At 36.8% G+C, this 12,069-nt stretch overlaps 1 long non-coding RNA gene across 1 annotated transcript in view; it reads left to right on the forward strand.

Annotated features, from left to right (window-relative positions):
- LOC148276486 (uncharacterized) overlaps window positions 1-10,428 on the forward strand; it is an 88,411-nt gene extending 77,983 nt beyond the window's left edge. Inside the window, exons 4-5 of the long non-coding RNA XR_015823725.1 lie at window positions 4,832-5,063; window positions 9,615-10,428. This is a non-coding gene — a long non-coding RNA (uncharacterized LOC148276486). The remainder of the gene's footprint in view (window positions 1-4,831; window positions 5,064-9,614) is intronic.
- Window positions 10,429-12,069: the final 1,641 nt, after the last annotated feature.

A 12,069-nucleotide genomic window follows, 5' to 3' on the forward strand; every position in this document is an offset into this window, starting at 1 on the left:
ATTAATACAGCAACAGGACGTCCCAGAATGAGAAGCGAAAAGTTTAACGCGGCCGTACGCGTCTCTTCGTGTTTGTCATTCTTGTATAATAATCTTCTGAATAAAATAAAACTCCACTGAATTCTTCGAGTGAGGAGCAGATGGCGTTGCTCGTTACCGTCCCTTTTAACCTTCTTGCTAGTGTTGAATCCGTGATTCCTCTTCCTCGAGTCATTCCTCCACAGTTTTTTATACTGCGCATCAATGTTCGCTCAGTTGTTATATCAGACCAAACTCCAGTCCAAAAAAATCACTCCTTCAAAAAGTAAAAGTAATAGTAGAAGGTAAAGTATCCTTGCTGGGCAAAGGACTCGAATTCACTTTGACCCATTCTTGTCTCAAGCTGAATCATATCTTGCAGATACAAATGAGCACATCTGGCATAATGAAAGTGACCGCTAGCATGAAATAATGGTATCATCCTCTGTACACAGCTAAGGGGAGGCTTCCAATCACCAGAACGCTCTGCAGAAATAAACTGTTTCATAATAGTGATCATGTGAATGTACTGGATCCATAGTGCAGCTGTAGGGCCATTTTCTTTTAAAATGTTCAATTCACGTATTATTTTTTATTGCAGTGAAGTCAACAACTCACTATCGATTACTCTTGGCGTAATTAGTGGCTCAGTTAGTATGTATTTTAAAAGGTTATTTATGGTTTCTTTTTCGTCATTACTAACATCAATGTTGTTTAAAAGTATACCATATAAAGTCGTATAGACTAGCAAATGCGCGCTAACTACTTTGGCGTAAGCATGACTAGTCAACATATGATCAACTGAATTGGGAGAAAAAATATTACACAGCAAATATTACATAACAAATCTCGCAAGCCACTTTCTGCCATTATTTGGCCAATACATCCAAGAAAATACATCAGCATGTGAAACCCACAAAGTCTTACAACAACACTTTTGATTTTAGGATCATCTTGACAAGATGCTAGAATATCTCGGGCTTAGATATAAAGTGGTGGATCAAAAGTAACAATTAGTCAGACACAGCTCTACGGCATATTTCAATGCGGTGTATATTGTATCGTAGTTAGATTAGTTATCAAAGAGATAACGGCACTTTTATCAAAGCTCTGATTTTGTTGAATATAACACATAAAAAATCTTTACACTCAGGAATGTTTGAAATATCGAGCCACTTTCCGCATATCCACACAATATCAGACAGAGTTGGTACGGTCATATCTTGATTAAAAGGATTTTGTGTATTCACATCGTCTACCAAAATCTGCGATAGATTTCTCAGGAAGTTTGTTAAACGTTTGTAGTTGCAAGACGCCTAAAGTTCCGGTTTGTGGAGAGGTAGGAACTTGTGTTAATTTTTCAATCTTCTTTCCATGTGGTACAGATTCTGCAGGTGTAATGCATAAAATGCCTCCCATGCTGTGGAACGTGTTTAAGCTATCTAGAGTGGCCACATTAAAGCCTACATTGTCAAATACAAACAGCATAAAAGTATCCGGTGGTTTAGGTTCTTGCGGGTGATATATTGCAGACAATTCAAGCATTGTGACATCGTATAAAGTACCACTAAACCCGAAATAGGCTAAAATATCCAATTAGCTTCTTGAACCGAACTTCCCGTAGATGAAAACCGCAGTCCCTTGGAGCACAGAAGAAATAAAACTTCTTGGTCGAATAATACTGATAATGGAATGAGTCAGTGAAACTATTTTTCTTTCTATTTTATTATAATTTCGTTTCCTATGGATGAGAAGTGAACCCATAAATACTTTTAGTGATTCGGGAATCAAATTCTCTGCGTCATTAAAAAATGTGCCACTGGAAGAGTAGGAACTCGCGTCATTAACACGTGACTGCATATCTTGCTTGATTATTATTGCTGCTGTCCTAACGATTCGTGGGCGTTCTTTATTCTGATTTTCTCATTTTGAGGTGTACCACGTCTCATTCAGGATCCTGCGTAAAGTATCAAGGAAGCATACGACGGATTTCCGTGATTTTGTGTGACTATTTCATATAATAATCAATATTTTGACACTATATATCACCTGAAGCCTAGATTTAAAAAAATACTATGAAAAAAACGAGAAAACGCGTACGGCCGCGCTAAATTTTTCGCTTCTCATTCTTGGACCTCTCGTTGCTCCAAAAGTATTAATCCTACAGTAAAAATAAATGGCAGTTTATTTGTTGTAAATTTTATTTTTATAATTATTGTAGAAGTAACACTAACGCTTTTTCTTAAGGTTTTCGAGATATGACCCAAAATCTGAAAAAAGGGACCTTCCCCCCCTCCCTTGCCCTTAGCAGACCCCCTGCCATCGAGGATTTTGAGTATGTTGATCAAGACACCTCAAAGAACAAGTGTGTCAATTTTCAAAACTACACAAAGTATTTCCCCTGATTGATCATTTTGGGCTTATTATCTTACACTAATTGTCGTATACATTTTTATGTATACGTTTTTATTATTTATATTAATTCCCTCCCAAGGGAGTTACTTAGATCTAAATTTAAATCCCTAAACTTCCATATACTCTCCTCAAAAATGTTTTCCCCTGTTGCAAAAAATTTAGATCTAAATTAGTTTGTAAGGAGGAAATCTAGCCAGTCTTAAAACATTTGGACATACTCAAAAAAATGTTCTTTAAACTAACTGGTGTAAAAAGAAGTATACAAATTTAAAAATTGTTTTTAGGCGTTGCATAGTAGTCAAATTGGTTCAGCCGGATGAATCTCATCCACACGATAGAGGTTTTAGCTCTTTCACTTCACAAAAGTCAACAAATGGAAGAGTTGAGGAAATTTTGATGTTAAAACATGAGCAGAATAGGGAATGTTACACAGTGTGTAAAGTAGCCACTTAAACCAGCCAATGACAGGTTATAAGCTCTGTAAATGTCTAGACTTTCGTATTCCACCCTCAAAAATGTTTTCTCTCTCTGTTGTAACAAATATACTCTATTTCTACTTTGATTGAGAAATTATTTTACAGAATCAAAAAAAATAATACAATGACGCTGCCTTACAGAGTTTTATTTAAATAAATTTCATTTTTATTATGAAAGATTGGATAAGAAATAAAAAAAGATGAAGCATTCCAATTTCAGTTTTAAATTAATTTAGTTCTGAAAATGTTGCCCAATTCTCCAAAAATAGTATTATACTTTGCGCCACTAGCTTATAATCCTACTAACATTAGTAAGTGCGACTATTTTTTATTATACAGGGTAGCTAAATTATAGACTTAAAAAAAATGTAGGGGTATAACACCCTAAGGGCTGTTAAGAAAAGGCAAATGTGCAAACTAAAATGTAGACCGTTTCTGAGATACAATTTTTTTAAAATTATTTTTTAGCTGATTTCGCCATTGTTATATCAACTTTTTAATTTATTTTCTTCATTTGCTAAATGTTATATTATGTTAATGAAGAAAAAAATATATAAAACGTGGCGTTCAACCATCTAAATTAAATTCTTATTAAATTTTAATTGAATAATAGTATTTTTCTCAATAGTGTATCGGAGACGTCGGCACTGATATTTTTTTTAAGATCAGGTGTAAAGATGGCGTGATGGTTAGTTAGTTAGTTAGTGTAAAGATGGTATTTCAAAAACTTTAGGAATAAAAGTGGAATTTGCTGAACACACTTTAATTTTGAAGATGAAATCAAAATATTGCATAAACCTCATCAATTAAACAATTTGGAAATTCTCGAAATAAAAAAGTCGTAAAAAAATTTGAAATATTATAAATAATCAATAATACTTAAGTCAAAGCCCTATTTTTAATATTTTCCCTTTTAAGTTTAACCCTACCTTAAAAACAATTACCCCCTCCCCTACCCTACCCCACCATAAACACAAATAACCCCTCATCAATCCTTATCGACACCCACTGTTTACTGTTATTTTTATATATGTACTAGCGGACCCGACAGACGTTGTCCTGCCCGAACGTTGGCTTTTATGCTATTAGCTGGTTGAACAAACATTTTTTTCGTAATTGATTACACACGTTATTTATTTTCGACTTTTTTGAGCTATTTATATATTCGTAATTAGGGTTTTTTTTTTTAACAATTCAGTAACATACATAATTGTATTTTTGTTCTCGCAAGGCCGAAGCTTGTCTGCGGGTTACATTACATTAAAAAAATTATAAGTAAGTACATAGTTTAATAATAAATGAAGAATAAAATACATTTTTATGCTCACTTAAGTTTCACTTGCTGTTTTTAATAATTTTTTGACTATTTTTTTTAATGAATTATGTTGTTTTCCTCACGGTTTTCAGCTGGTATTAAATTATACAGTTTTGGTACTACACTCCCCATTGTTCTATCTCCATAGTAGTTCTTCTGTCGTGGCACCGTCAGCTGTTGTGCCGATACTTGTCGGGTCACGATCTAGTGGGTTAGTTTGAATTTAAAACTGCAATCGAGGAAACGATCTGTCATGATCACTTAAAAAAAAATTGATTTTATCACTTGTAAAGTTCAAGTTCACTTTTTAACATGATGTCTTAACACTAGCCAAATTGAATTTTCAGGGTTACTTTTCTATAAATAAGAATTGTTTTTTTAAATATGCTGTAGAAAAAAATTTCTTGTAAAAAAAATTTTTTTTAGAGCCCCAACGTTAGTTGAAAAATTAAGTTTGCAGATTTTATTGTAAAGATTATTTTTTACTTGGAGTTAAATCAAATAACGACTCAAAACTTTATTGTAAAAACGTTTGATTATTTGGCCACCCTGCTTACCATATAATATACTGATGTCTGCCTAACTAAGTGTTTCCTGTTGTTCACAGACTAAACAAGAACAGACTGGGCGGGGGCTGGTGCCCTAAGAAGGTGCTACTGAAAGACAGCCAGGAGTACATCAAGGTGGACTTTGGGATCCGGTGCGTCATCACGGGCGTTGCCACGCAGGGCCGCTACCACGACGGCCATGGCAAGGAATGGGTCGAGAGATTCTACATTAGCTACTGGCGCAACGACATCAACTACTGGATCGTCTACCGCCGTTGGGATGGGGAGATGGTACGTAACACTTTACACTTAGAATATGTTATATTGCTAAAGCTCCAAACTTGAGTGATACTTGAATTATAAAATTTACCGGAGTGAAAAAATGTCCGGAAGTGGAAAATATAAAAAAGTACCGAAGTTACGAAAAAAAAATCTCTTCTTCTTTAGTCTCAAGCCTAGAGATTATTGGCAGTAAAGTCCTGCATCTCTTTCTCCACTTCGCTCGATCTTCAGCAATCTTCTTAGATATGTATAGAAAGAAGAGTTCATATTGTGTCATATTTACTCCGAAGACATCCTCCATCAGTTGATACCCCAAACCCTACTTTTTTGGATCTACATAAATAAACTACCTAGTACCTAGCTGTAAATTCATGAAACAATAAAACAAAATTCTGTTTCAACAATCCAAACATTGGGGTTTATAAAATTAAATGGAACATGACTTTCTAACTAACTACACAGTTAACAATCAATAAACTCACTTTAAATACAAAAAAAACTTACTATTTCTTCATTTTTCGTCTTCTTTTCCACATCCGCTCCTAAATGAAGCATCTAAACATCATGTCTAAGCCAGGCTTACTGCCGCATCTTTGAGACGCTTGTTATAGGAGGCTGCTGCGTCCGTTCTCGTACTTCAATGTCAGTAATAAAATTTAACCACTTTTTACTCATATTCTTCTTAAGCACTTAATCTCAAAACTAAAAAGTCTGGTGACCTGGGCTTTGGTAAGGTGCCAAAATTCGCTCCCATATAAGAATAGTGGCAGTTTAATAAAATGGAATAATCAGCATTTTGTTTTGACCAAGTATAGACTAGAGTTCCAGACAACGTGCGTCATGTTAAAAGTTGCTCCAGAAATTCCTAAGGGGGTTGCGAGCCATATGTGCATGCTTCTTTCCTCAGTTATGTGAACTCCCAAGTATTTAAGGCTGTCAACATTCTCAATCTTCTGTCCATTACTTATACAGGATGTGACAGGATATAATCTGAGTTTTTTTCGTATTAAGACCCAGGAGAGTAGAGCTTTCCTGCAGTTCGTCAACAATTTACTGAAAATCACCATCAGACTTTTTAAGAAGAACCGTATCGTCTGCATACTACAAGTCGCACAAATTTAAAGGAGAGTTCATTTTTATGCCTCGATCGGGTGGTATTGGTTTGCACAGCATAAAATCCATCCGTATGATGAGTAAGAACCTTGCAAGGACGCAGTTTTGCTCTCCAGATCCTGCGGATTCTTACACGACAATTGCTGTCTATGTGGAGCGCTTTTAAAACAATAATAATCTTAGGGGGAATATCATTCGCATCCAAAACTTTCCGAAGAGATGGTTGATGCGCAAAAAGCTTTCTCGTAATCAATGAAGCAACACGCTAAGGATGAGTTCATTTCATTGTTATGAGAATGCATCTCATATGATGGATATGGTTCGCACACGACATACTAGGAATAAAACCAGTGAAGTTCACTCTTAGAATCTGCGAAATAGGAACTTGTATTTTTCCCGTGATAATTATTGCACTCTGCACTGCATTGCACGCCTCTTTTGTAAAATGCAGTGATCGTACAATTAATTCAATTCCTCAGAGAACGTTCTTCATCCTTGATTTTTTATCATAAAGTATAAAGAGTCTGAACAATTGTATCCAAACTATTTTTTATCAGCTCGGGACTAATTCCATCTTCGCCCAGCACTTTTTCATTCTCCAGGCATTTTACCACCTTGATGATTCCGCCATTAGTTGGAGAGTAGTCAAGCATATTGGCGCCCCAAGAATGTTTATTTGAACACTTTTTACTCTGCCAAAATATCAAATACGTCCAAGGGAGGTGGGCAATCAACAACTCCGCCGAAATTATTCTTCCAGATGTCTCACACTCGCTTTATATCAGACTCAACCTCCTTACTGGGATTGCAAACAGGATCTGGAGACGGTGTGTTTTGCCACATGTTTTGTAGTCATTTCCGCGAGATCTTCTGCTGCATTTATTTGTGAGTCAAAAAAGCGACGTTTATTCATGCGAGCAGATCTTTTGATAATTTTGTCCTGGTATTGGTAGCAGTTTCTAATAACAACAATATTATTGGGGTCTGTTTCACTCTCTCAGTTTTTTCAGTTTTTCTCACTTTTCAATTTCATTCAAAGTACCATTTGACATCCACATTTGACGCACGCTCTTCTGAGCCCTTAAAACAGTATTTGCAGACAACATAATTGAAATCTTAAGAGTTTGCCACTGACTCCCAATGTAGTTGTGACCACCATTTGTGTTTTCTAGATTTGCTTGAACATTACTGTTATAATGTTGTACAGTGGCCGGGTTTTTTGGTTTTTCAACGTCGGCGGGCTTTAACATATTTGGTTTAGCCATGCGGTGGATCTTAGGGCTAATTTTTCCAACAGCTCCACGATAACTCCGATTTGCGTCAATTCGTAATTTTGTGCGTTCATCTGGTGAGGTCTATGTACCTATGTTTGTGAATGTTCTTATGAGGATAGATAGTATCGCTAATGGTGAGCTCATTTAGAGTAGCCAATTTTTTAAGTTTCACACCATTTTATTAGTACTACTATTCCATGATTCCCCATGATTGTGGGTTCCACTATGGAGGTATCCCTTATCCTAGAATTAAGGTCACCAATGACAACTACACGATCTTGTCTGGGTAATTTAGATAATGCAGAGTGAATCAAAGCATAAAAATGGTCATTAGCAAAGCCGTTTGCATCCTTTCCAAGAGCATAGCACATAAAAACAGTACTGGAGCTATCGGGCGTCTTGAAATTGGCGCATGTCAGAAACAAATGTAAAATAATTTCGTATTTTTTAGGTTATTTCAAATATATTTTTTTATTCGTTTGAATAAACAAAATTGATCAAATCAATCCTGTCCATTATTATTAATGGTTTTTTGCCAGCTTTTTGGTACAGCCATAATCCCATTCTCATAGAACTTCTGTGGTTTGTGAGCAAAAAACTGAAATAAGTGATTTTCACAGTCAATTCCTGAATTCAATTTCTTTTTCTGTAGAGAGTTTTGAAGAGACCGGAACAAATAATAATCTAAAGGCGCAAGGTTAAAACTATCCGGTGGGTGGGTTAAAATTTCCCAGCCAAGCTCCTCCAGTTTTTGTCGGGTGACCAAAGATGTGTGTGGTCTCGCGTTGTCCTGCTGGAAAAAGAAGGGATTTCGTCAATTCTGATCGTTTCTTCTTAAATTCTTCGCTTAGTCTCGTTAATTGTTGACTCTTGTGTTTCAAAACGATATTTTTGTTAGGCTGGAGTAGGTCATGGTGGATGATACCCCTGTGGTCCCACCACACGCATAGCATCACCTTCTTTTTTGTCAATCCTGTCTTTGCGACTGTTTCCGGAGCTTCTAAACGCTTTTTCGAAGACCGTTTACGCTGTTTATTGTCGTGAGTGATCCGTTTCTTATCTCCAGGTACCACTTGTTTCAACAGTTTCTTGTTTTTAAACTTTTTCAGCAGCTCATTGTATGCGAAAATTCTATATCAATCGGGTTGTGGTCCTGTGGCTAGTGTCTCGGACTCACGGACCAAAGGTCCGTGGTTCGAATCCCACTCTACTGCAACTTGATTCCATTTTTTAATAGTGAGTTATTTACAACTCGTTGAAAATGGCCCTCAAAATAAAATATTTGGGTAAATCATAAGAAAGAAAATATTTCTTTTTTTAAAAAAAATATATTAAATTTTTTGAACTCAGTTTCAAGCGGCACCCACGTATCGAGCTTTTTTACCAATCCAGTAGAATGAAGTTGGTTTGAAACAGTTACATGACCAATTTTTAACTCCAGAACAATCTCACAAATGTTCGCAGGTGAATTTTTATAGACTTTCCATGAGGGCCACCTAGGGCGAGGTGCATCTTTGACATTAAAATTTCCCGAACGAAACCGTTTGAACCATTGTTGTACCACTCGTGTTGTTAGACCATACTACTCGTAGGTCAGCGATTTAAACAACGGCGTATATTTCATATTCTTTATATTGAGACCATAATATTATTATTAATTGAGTAATCAATTTATTGTTATTTGTAAATTGTATGTATCTTACTGCTAAAAGCATGCTTAAAATGAAATCCGTATAAAATTGACGTCTTCCGGATGAAGAGATAATAAGAAAATCCAGAACTAGCAAGAGAAGCATTGAATTTACGAGTGCCATTAGCCACACCCTACTTATCTAAAGTGACGTTAATTATTTGCGTATCAAAAATAGAATCACGAACTCACAAAGTGTTATTTAAGATATGAGCACAGCATCTTTACCATAAATATTGTATTTTATTGTAATGTGGGACCTTCAGCCCTCACTTTTTAGTTTTATCTTGCTTGCGACTGCGATCCCCATGCAAGGCTTTGCAACCTTTCCTGGGAGTCGCAACCCACTGGTTGAAAAACTTTGCTCTTAACAACATGATACTTTAATTTATTTGACTTAATTTTGTTTCTAAAATAAAGTACGATATTCAGCACATCGATCGATCTCCGTCGATCCCCGTAATAAGTTGCTCGCTCTTTCAGTTGTTCCATGCCAACTCCGACACTAAGACCGCAGTGATAAACAACTTCATTCCACCCATACATGCAAATTACATCCGTCTCCATCCGGTAACGGATCGTCCACGGACCATCTGTCTCCGTTTGGAGTATTACGGCTGCGTAGACGACGGTGAGAATACTTTATTTATAAACCATTAGGAGACCGGAAAAGTTATGGTTAATGTTACCTTCAAAAATTGATATTAAATATGATTTGAAAGGGAAAGTGCATAATTGATGTGACGAACTTATGTTTTGAAAAGTAAAAGAATTTACACATCTGGGAAGCAAGTTTTTTTAAGAGATGGAAGGGTAAATAAAAATTGATTTTGAAAGGAGAGTAAATACGGGCCAAAAATTGAACTGCGCACTAAGCACACTACACTGGAACCTCTTTTACAAGGGGGTACGTTCCACACGGTAGCGCGTAAAAAAGGATATGAAAAAAAAATCAATCCCGTATAGGGTTTCCTTGTAAAAAAACAAATTTGGGATTTAAAAATAAATAAATGAACTGTCATATTTATAATAACTCAATTTTTTTCCTCTATAAAACATGACATCAAAATACTCTAAAATATCGTTACAAAGATTATTCACTATCATATCATATTGTTCGCCTGGTAAATAGAAAAGTAAGGTTGAGGGCGATTTAGGGCATTCCAATAGCAAATTTTACAATTGCATTATTATAAAATTGCTAGTAAAATATATCAATCGAGGGTAGACCAACAGTGCACAACGGAGTTTTAGTCCAGACACTTATGTATGGAAGTGAAACATGGAGCTGGCAAAAGAAGAATGAAAACAGAGTAAACGTGGTTGAAATGGGATCTCTTAGATGAATGTGTGGAAAATTAATATACGACAGGGTTACGAATTACGAAATCAAGCTAGAGTGCAAATCTGAAACAGGATAATTAATCAAATTGAGAACGGGTCACTTCTAGGATAAGATGGTTTGTTCACAAACGATGACAGTAGAATGGCTAAACGGAATTTACCAAGAATGAATGTTAACGTAGGACGACGACGACCAAGACAGACGTGGCGTGATCAGATAAACCACAATCTCATATCCGGTCATGTTAAAAGCAGACCCAACCCAAGGGCGTGTATGAGTGTGAAGGAAGCTATGAACGTTTGTCAGAAATGGCGTGATGGTAGTAGCAGCAGCAGTCATGGCCGTGTTGCGACAGGTGGCGTGATGACGTACGCCGCCCCGCCGGGGGACGCGGCGCCGGCGGTGGGGAACCACACCGACGAGGAGTACGACACGGGGAGCAGCGAGGGCGGCCTGGGCCGGCTCACGGACGGCATGGTCGGGAACGACTACTTCCAGGTCGACCACGAGCAGCTCAAAGGTAAGTTCGGCAGGGGTCTTACTAGTTCGAGGAATTCGACAATTCCCAATGCAACGCGCACTCGAACAACGAAAGACAAACAATTCGCATTCCGAAGTACATAAGTACTCGAACATACATATTATCAGACATACATATTGCCAAGAAAATACAGACTAAGTCCTAACGCTGATCCTTACATGACCCATTGAATTGGCGCGAAGTATTATGTATAATATAAGCGACGTTTTGTGTAATATTTTGTTTGTATTACTATGCTATTTTTCCTTTCGAAGCGGCGCGGCATCCAAAACGTATGGACGCGGTCTCGATTTGAAACTAACATTATATTCCTTCACTGTGCATGTGTCCATGCAAGGACACTATTAGAATAAGGTGTATGTATTGTCTATTTGCATCTGATTGATTTAAAATTGACGTTTAAAGTTTCCATGTTTTGTTATATTTGCGATTTGATTGTAAATAAAAATGACATTTTCCCTAAATCACATAGTTTTATAAAGCTGATGGTATATGTGCGAACTGAAGAAAGACATTATAATACTCGTAAATAGTATTTATTAGAGATGCGCCGAGTACAAGTTTTACCGAGTTACCGAGTACGAGTTTTACTCGGTGTGATGTTTGCCAAACCGAATACTCGGCCGAATAACTCGGTTCAATCAATCGAATGCTTTGTTTGGGGCGCGAAAACAGGTTTAAACAGGTCCGCGGGGGCTTCCCCGTTGCGTACATCGGCACGCGGCACTCCGCCTCCCACCCCGTCTCGGCTAATCATTGGCTTGTTATTTTACAACAAAATAGCACTCGCTGCACGTCAAATTATATAAATAATTGATAAACATTATTCCGCGTGCACATACATTTTTGACAAGATGAGTTCACGCAAAAGATTGCGAATTTGGAAATTTTACGACGAGATTGAAGAAGATAAAACCAAAGTGAAATATTCCTTTTGCAATTCTTTGATTTCATAAAGTGGTGTTGGACGTGATGCTTCTACGACGGCGATATTAAACCATATTAAAGTTAAACACAAAAAAGAGTCAAAAGATTTACAGAATGAACTTCGA

Source organism: Micrasema longulum, unplaced genomic scaffold, assembly GCF_059751315.1.
Source record: "Micrasema longulum isolate JH-2025_06_02 unplaced genomic scaffold, ASM5975131v1 h1tg001211l, whole genome shotgun sequence".
NCBI lineage: Eukaryota > Metazoa > Arthropoda > Insecta > Trichoptera > Brachycentridae > Micrasema > Micrasema longulum.